Source organism: Mesocricetus auratus, unplaced genomic scaffold (genome assembly GCF_017639785.1).
Source record: "Mesocricetus auratus isolate SY011 unplaced genomic scaffold, BCM_Maur_2.0 Super-Scaffold_100024, whole genome shotgun sequence".
NCBI lineage: Eukaryota > Metazoa > Chordata > Mammalia > Rodentia > Cricetidae > Mesocricetus > Mesocricetus auratus.
The window spans coordinates 11291092-11298932 of record NW_024429205.1 but is presented as its reverse complement, the minus strand read 5'-3'; positions in this window follow the sequence as shown (position 1 = coordinate 11298932).

Sequence of the window (7841 nt, the reverse complement as noted above, 5' to 3'; positions counted from 1 at the left end):
CTGTAAATCCAATCCCCTTGCCATCTTTTAGACGGGCTTGATGAGTTTTAACCCCCATTGCTACCTCCTGGCTCAGACACTCATCATATCCTTGCAAACATTTTGCAATTAGGTTGGTTGACGATTCGTCTCTGGCTCCAGTGTCTCTCCCATTTTGGATGGGGAATTTCTAAATGCGCATGCACGACCCTTTTGCTCACTGCCTCACCCTTTCTTTAGGTTCCTATTCCTTACAAGAGTGATTCATAGGCTAAGGGCATCTCAGAAGCACCTGGAGGGCCTGTTAATGTATCTTGATAGAACCCATCCTCATACTCTTAGACATGGTTGGTCTAGGACAGGGCCTGGAAAGCTCACATTTGTAGCAATTTTCCAGATGTTCTTAATGCTGTCTCAGGAACCACACTACCCTGCTTTGAAAGGTATAAACTCAGTCTGGCACCTAGGACCCTCAACAATGTGCTTTTAGAGTTGCTTTTCATGTTATTTCAAGTCAGGCCACACACGTGCGCACTTATGATGTATGGCTCTCAATGCCAAATCTGGTAGCAAGGAGACTTTCTGTATTTTGAACAGAGATACCAGACTGTAGACATGAAGCTTACAGCCTCACTTGATAGGGATCAGGCAGAATTCAGTGGGCATCTCAGGACTCAGCCAACCAGACAGGGGCTGGCAAGCATTGACACCCAAGCTATGTAGCTGTGCTTCGACATAGACGCCATCCAAAACTCTGTCTTCGCCTGATACTTTCCATCCATGCGGCAAAATAAACTCCACCGCCAATTCGTTATTGAAGCCAAACATAAACAAGATCTAAAACAGAATAAAATGGACACAAGCCAAGTGGGAAGGTAGTTTAAGGTTATGAAATTTGGCTTAGAAACCGCACGTTGTCTGAACTTGTAAATATCAAAGAGGCAGACTGGAAAACTATAATAGCATAATAATAATTAATAATAATAAAGTTGTGCCATTCCCACTGTTACTCCCAGGATATAAAATTATAAAAAAATTAAGACATGAAATGCTCATTATGTCCTTCTGTGCTAGACAACTGTTCCATTTACAGGCCTGGAAAAAGCTACTTGTGTCCCGGGGAAGACGCACAGAGCCCAAGAGGCCAAGTGAACCTCAGAGGCTGCAAGGTCTCTAGAATCTTTGGCCCTGCAGTCTTTGCTTTCCTGGCCTTTGAAATTCGGGCTTCCTGCAAAAGGAAACAAGATCCATTCCCAGCCTCCCCTTCCTACCCCTCTACTCCCCCACCCCTGCTGTGTAACAGCAATTCCCTCTTGAAAGGGGATTGTCTAGGGACAGAGGCTGTGACCCTGAGGACCATACCTGTTTCTATGTGAGGCTTTCTTGGATGGAACTGGTACTGCTGGCCAATGCTGGGCAGCCAAGCAAGATTAGCTTTGACCTTTAATACCTTTATACGTCCGCCTCAGGTTTGGGGGGCGGGGTGTTGATTTTTGTTTTTGTTTTTTTCCTGGCCTCCTAATGAACAACTTGAAATTTCAGTTGTTCTTGTAATAAATTATCCTCATATAATGAATGGGATACTCATTCTTTCAGGGTGAACATTCAAAATCTAGGTAAAAATTAATTTTCCTTCCTGCCCACTCCTAAATGACAACAATGGCCAAACAACATGGTAGATACCATCACACAACAGTGCATTGAATAAAGTTTTCATGACAATATTAGTTGTGGATACTTATCTAAAATTAACTAGGGGTGTTCTCTTATGCTGTCTTACCATCTATAGCTTAACCTTTACAGTTGTTGGTGAGTCCCTGAAAAAAAATGGATTTGGAATATTTTCTGCTTTTTAAGTGATTGAGTGATTGATCAGGTCTGGCTTCAGGCTCTAGATGTAGCCCAGTAAGACCTTGAACTTCTGAGTCCCATGCATCCGTTTCCCAAGTGTTGGGAGGGTAGGCATACATCTCCATGCTTGGTTCACGAATTCTCGGGGTAGAACTCAGGACTTTGGGAACACCAGGCAAGCCCTCTACCCACACATCATTTAGCCCATACTTCTTTAAATAGAGCAATTCCATCCAACATGGTCGTTACTAGTCACATACTGCGATTTAAGTTTAAATTTACATAAATAAAGCAAAAAGGGCAGTCCCTTAGTTACACTCTCCACAAATTAAATATTCCATCATCACATGTAGCCGTTGGCTACTGCATTAAAGAGAATGGATATTTACACAAAAAAAAGAAAGAAAAGAAAAGTAAAGGAAAAGAAAGGAAAATCCTCCATTATCATGTAAAGACATGATCCGCCCTGCTTCAGAAGGTTAATTTCTCCACGGAATTCATGTCATTGTCCTGCTTGAAAAATCTTCCATATCTTTTAGGGCTTATTTCATGACCTGTCTCTCTCTGCCCACATTCCCTTGGTCAGAACCCAACTTCCCTACCAACATCTCCAACGTCCCAGTTATCAGTTATCATTTTCCACTAGTGCTTGTAGACTCGGGCCCATCAGGCTCTCCAAAGTAGTCCAACCCCAGCAGACCCGGTGAATACGTTTGAACACCATCTCCTCTGTCCCCCGCCCCATGTTTGTCTCCTGTTCATGTCAACTGTTACTGTCCTACTTGCTCACATGTGGAGTAACTGGAAGCTGAGAGTCTTTGAGAATTTCTCGGCCCTCTAGACATACTCTTGGCGTCTCTTGGCCAATGTCTGGACATGCACTCCGTATCGTATCTTCGAGCTGTGGAGGATGACGATCAAGACTGTGAATGTTCACTAGTTTTAATCTGAAAGTGCCTTTGTCTGTTCAAATGAGCTTATGATAAAACAGAAAGACCCTGGCTGCAGGTCTCCATCATTGATGCTGTGAACTTGGGCAAGCTATAGGACACCCGTGAGCATTGTTCTTAGCCATCGGGATAATTTCATGAGCTTATGGTGAAGATTATATGACATAAAGGATATTAACCAGACAGCCCAGTTGGTAAGTTTATGTAAACCTAAACACCCAATAAAAGCATTCCATCTCAGAAATATTTGAATTAATGGCAACACGATAATGTGATGATTAGGGTTTTTTCTTTCCCCAAGCTAGTAAATTACTGAGCTCTTAAAAAGTAACTATTTAATTAACATCTCATTTTTTGTTTATATTACTCCAAAAACAAAAAAAAAAGTGTTATCCAAGCTCCACAAAGTTAATCGTTCAGAACAAATGTATGTCAATTGAAATCTTACATGGAAAGTAATCCTTTGAAGGCACCAGTGAAACACAAATTCTCTCTGTCCTTTTTAGATCTCCAAACTTGGCCACAAATACAAAAGCAAGGCAAAGACAGTCAGTGAAATGTTCTGGCCCAGGAGCCACGGCCTGAGTTCGAATCTTGGCTTATGCACTTTCTAGTTGGGGAATAAATTAATCAATATACACTGGATGGATATATACTGCCAGTGCTTTCTGTCAAGATGGGCATATGACATTTTACTCAACAGACCATCTCTATCAAGTCCCATTCACACACACACGCACGCGCACACACACACACACACACACACACACACACACACACACACCTTCCTGGCAATCCTGGGATTAGCTGAGGTTGGGAGACTGATCGTGACAATTCTTATGGTAATGGTAGAATGTATTTGAAAGAAAATAGTATGAGGACACGACAGCTCTAAGAACCCAGAGACCAAGAGAATCAAGAGACCTGGCAGCCAAAATGGCTGGATTACATAGAAATCAGAGAAATTGGGGTGAGGGGAAGAAAGCTCGGGGACTGGAGAGGTTCAGGGTAGGGGGGCACAGGATGAAGCTGTAACAGGTATTGGCAAGGCTGAGATGGCACCAGGGTCAGCATCTGCTTTGAAATGTTAGCTAGGCACCCCAGATAGTCATTTGTCCTGAATTTGAGACCTAGCAGTATTGGCCATCCATTTGGACTGGTCTCTTAGTTAGGATTTCAATTGCTGCAGCAAAACAACATGATCAGTATGGGAGTCAGGGAGGAAAGAGTTTATTTGGCTTATACTCCCATGTTGTGGTCCATTATTGAAGGAAGTCAGGACAGGAACTCAAACAGGGCGGGAACTTGAAAGCAGGAACTGATGCGAAGGCTGCATAGGGGGGCTACTTATTCCTTGCTCCACATGGCATGCTCAGCCTGCTTTCTTATAGACCCCAGGACCACCAGCCCAGGGCTGGTCCCACCCATAGTGGGCTGGGCCCTCCCCCATTAATCACCAATTAAGAAAATGCCTAGCAGCGGGATCTTATGGAGGCATTTCCTCAAGTGAGGGTCCCTCCTTTCTGATAACTCTAGCTTGTGTCAAGTTGACCTAAGTCTAGCTAACACAGCTCGCATGTGCCAAAGGCAGAATTCAAGACTGGGAAGATGGCTCAGTATGTAAAACCACTGCCATGTTGGTGAGGACCTAACTTTTAAACTCCAGGATCCACATGCAGCAGTACAGAGTGCATGCCTGCAGTCTCAGTGGTCCTATGTTAAGATGGAAGGTAGAGAATTCCCACAATTCAAAGCCAGCTAGCCTGCCATATACAGTTATTAACTAACCACACAAGCCCTATTCCAAGCAAGACGGAAGGTGCGGAGCAACACTCAAGGTTGACCTCTGACCCCCCCACACACACGCACACACATGCGCACACTCACACACACACACACCCACCGTGGCACACCCATACAAAGATAAAAGAATCAATGCAAGAAAGCTTGATTCCAAAGGCCAGAGTCTTATATTTGGGATGCTTCTTTCTCTGCTTATGAGGCCTCATGAGCCCCCAAAGACATCGTATTCTGTGTTAGAGTCCCCGTGAACTGCAGATTTTCGCTGGGGTGATTTGCTTTCTCCTGTTTAAAATGAGGACGATGCTGCTACCATGGGGGAGTCTGGTAGCTGCATGTGAGAATTCAATGAGATAAGGCCAGCAAAGCCCTTAGACCCTTGGGAGAGGAGTAATGAACAGGACAGTCTAAACAAAGAGCACTGTGCCCACCGTTTGCAGAGGGAAATCAATTGCTTCTGCACCCCAGGAGCTGACAGTGGTCTAAGTTCTCATCGGAGCGGCTAAGTGGATAATTACTTTTGGGGGAAAAAATGAACCATTTTAAAAGTGGAAGCGTACAATACTGAGCTTCATGCACGTCTGCTTAGCTTCAGATAGCTACTTGTTTATGAGCTGCTCTGCTTGCCCTTTGCTGGGCTCTCTGTAGAGATTCTGAAGCTCTTGGGAGACGGCAAAAAGGCCATAGTGGTATTTGTTGGTCATGCTGGCAATGGTGGTAGCTTGTTTTTTTTGTTTTAAGACAGGGTCTCATGTGTCCCAGGAGGGCCTAGATCTCACTGTGCAGTTGAGATTGGATAGAACTCCTCCACCTCTCAAGTTCTGGAGTTATGAACACGCACCACCACACCGGACTAGCTAGAGACCATGCATTTTTAAAGCTGTCCTATGAAGAATGCAGTAAAATCCGGCAACAGTTCATGTCCTATAACATGGGTGCTGACGCTCACCGGTGCTTTGGGATATCTTTGGTTCCATTATTAATTCAGTGTCACCTCAATCCATCAGAAGGATGCTCTGGTTGATGAGACATCACAGTGCTTCCGTCCTCCCTGTTCTCTTCCCTTGGACTCTGCCTTCCACGCTAACACCAAATGAGCAGCCTAGCTACCGTTCCAAAGCACCGTACACTGCCAAACCTTCATTTACTTGATTTCCTGTTGCCTACAGGAAAAAGTTCAGCTCTCTCCTTTTCTAGCCCCATCCATGATTTCTCCCATTAATTCGATAACCTAGTTCCTCTGGACCATCTATGACAAGCCGTGGCTCTTTCTGGAAGGTCTGTGCATTCCGCCTCTTCTACACATTCTCTCTCCTCCTTTGCATGCAGAAAATCAACCACAGATTCCTTGAAATCGAACTCAACTATACCCGGAGGTGGATGGAAGGCCCCTCCTTGGGATTTCCACATCACCTGGTGGCACTTTTATTATGGCTTGAGCAAAGAACTTGTTTTATCTCCTGACTGCTACTCCTGGGCAGAGAAAAAGCTCAGAAAATGCTTGTGGAAAGGGTAAGGGGGAGGCCAGAGGAGGTGCATTAATCAGAGCTCCAGCCTGTGACGAAATGCCTGCCGTAAGTCAATGCAACAGAAGAAAGGGTATTTTGGCTCCTGGCTTCAAGGTTTCAATACATGGTCACTCAGCCTCCATCCTTTTGGGCTTGACACAAAGCTGAATGGGCGGTGGAGGACAGCTGCTCCTGTCATGGTGGCAGGAAGTGGGAAACATTGAGAAGGAAGGTGCAGAGATAAATTATATCCTTCAAGGGCATCCTCCTAGCAGCCTACTTCTTCTAACTAGATCCCCATCCCTACAGTTTGCACTGTCGCCCAACAGCGCCATCAGCCAGGGACTCAAGCTTCACCACATGGCCTTTGGGAGACACTTAAGAATCGTTGACATTAGGAGAATGAGGAAAGTCAGTAAAGTTACAAAGAGAATCAAAGACTCGAGTCTGAAGCCTTTGGCTTGAAGAGCCCCTCTTGGCATCAGGTATATGGAAGCATACACCTTTCCAGGCTCGTCTGGCTCTACAGTCCAGGTTGGTTTCCAGCTGCACCAGTGAAGTCTGGATCCTATTATTTCACTTATGCACATACAGCCTTCGGGCCTCTAAAACAGAGTAAAGCAGATCAAATGTTGGCCGTGCTGATAGAACATTTACATTTCTGGCAACCCATCCATGCTAGGAGCAGCCACCAATTCAGAAGGAACCTACCCAATTCTGGTAACCATGGGCAATGGTTTCAGACTCCTATCCCTGAAATTGCATGGGCTGCTGACATTGTCCTCCAAGTCTATAGGCTGAGACATACCCAGGACATACAGAGACTTCTTATGGGTTGCTCCTCAATGATCCTTCTTGAGAATTGGTCCTTTTATTAAGGTTTTGTTTGCAACTTCCCCATCTGTGCCCTGGTATAGAATGACATCAGAATCAGCCAATCCTTTAGCTCTGTGTTGCCCAGTGGCAGGCAGGGAGGCAGGAACAGGAGGGGAAGAAAGAAGAGGGAAGAAGGAAAAACGGGAGGGGCAGAAGGAGGGAGGGGAGGGAGAGGAGTAAAAGAGAGGAGAGGGAAAAAGGAAAACTTGGAGGAAGGAGGAAGGGAGGGAGGGACAGACAGAGGAAGGGAGAGGAGGGGAAGAGAGAAAAGAGAAGACGGGAAAGAGGAAGGAGGGAGGGAGGAAGAAGGGAGAGAAACCTTGGAATCCTCATCATCGAGGAGGTTATTAAAAGATGCCGCATATGATAAACCATCAGCCTTGTCATTACCAGGAGTTTCTTGCCTTCTGCCTCTAGCAACTGCCCTAAGAGCCTGTTTCCTTGACTACGACATGAACCGAATGCCTGCCTCACAAGTCTGCTGGACCTGAGTGCACACAGGCAGGGCTTCTAGCAAAGGCCTCACATATGGCGGCCATTTATCCAAGTACACTTTAAACAATAGTCATTATTGAAATAGTTCAGGACATTTGAAATTGTGGAATGATCAGTCCCCACCAGGCAAGCTATAATTTACAAAAGCAGTTAATGTGCAGCGGCTACAGAGTTTCAAGGAATTCCGTATTCTCCTCATGATCATTGGTGTCAAACACATGGGAGTCCTCTCGGACTTGCATTCAATTCAAAACAAGTCATCCTCAGATCGTTCCAGTCCCACAGAGCATGTGACCCCTTTCACCCCCTCAGTGCTGTCTCCTTGACATAGGAATTCAAGAGTCCCACTGAGTGTGTGTGTGCGTGCATGTGCACATGCACT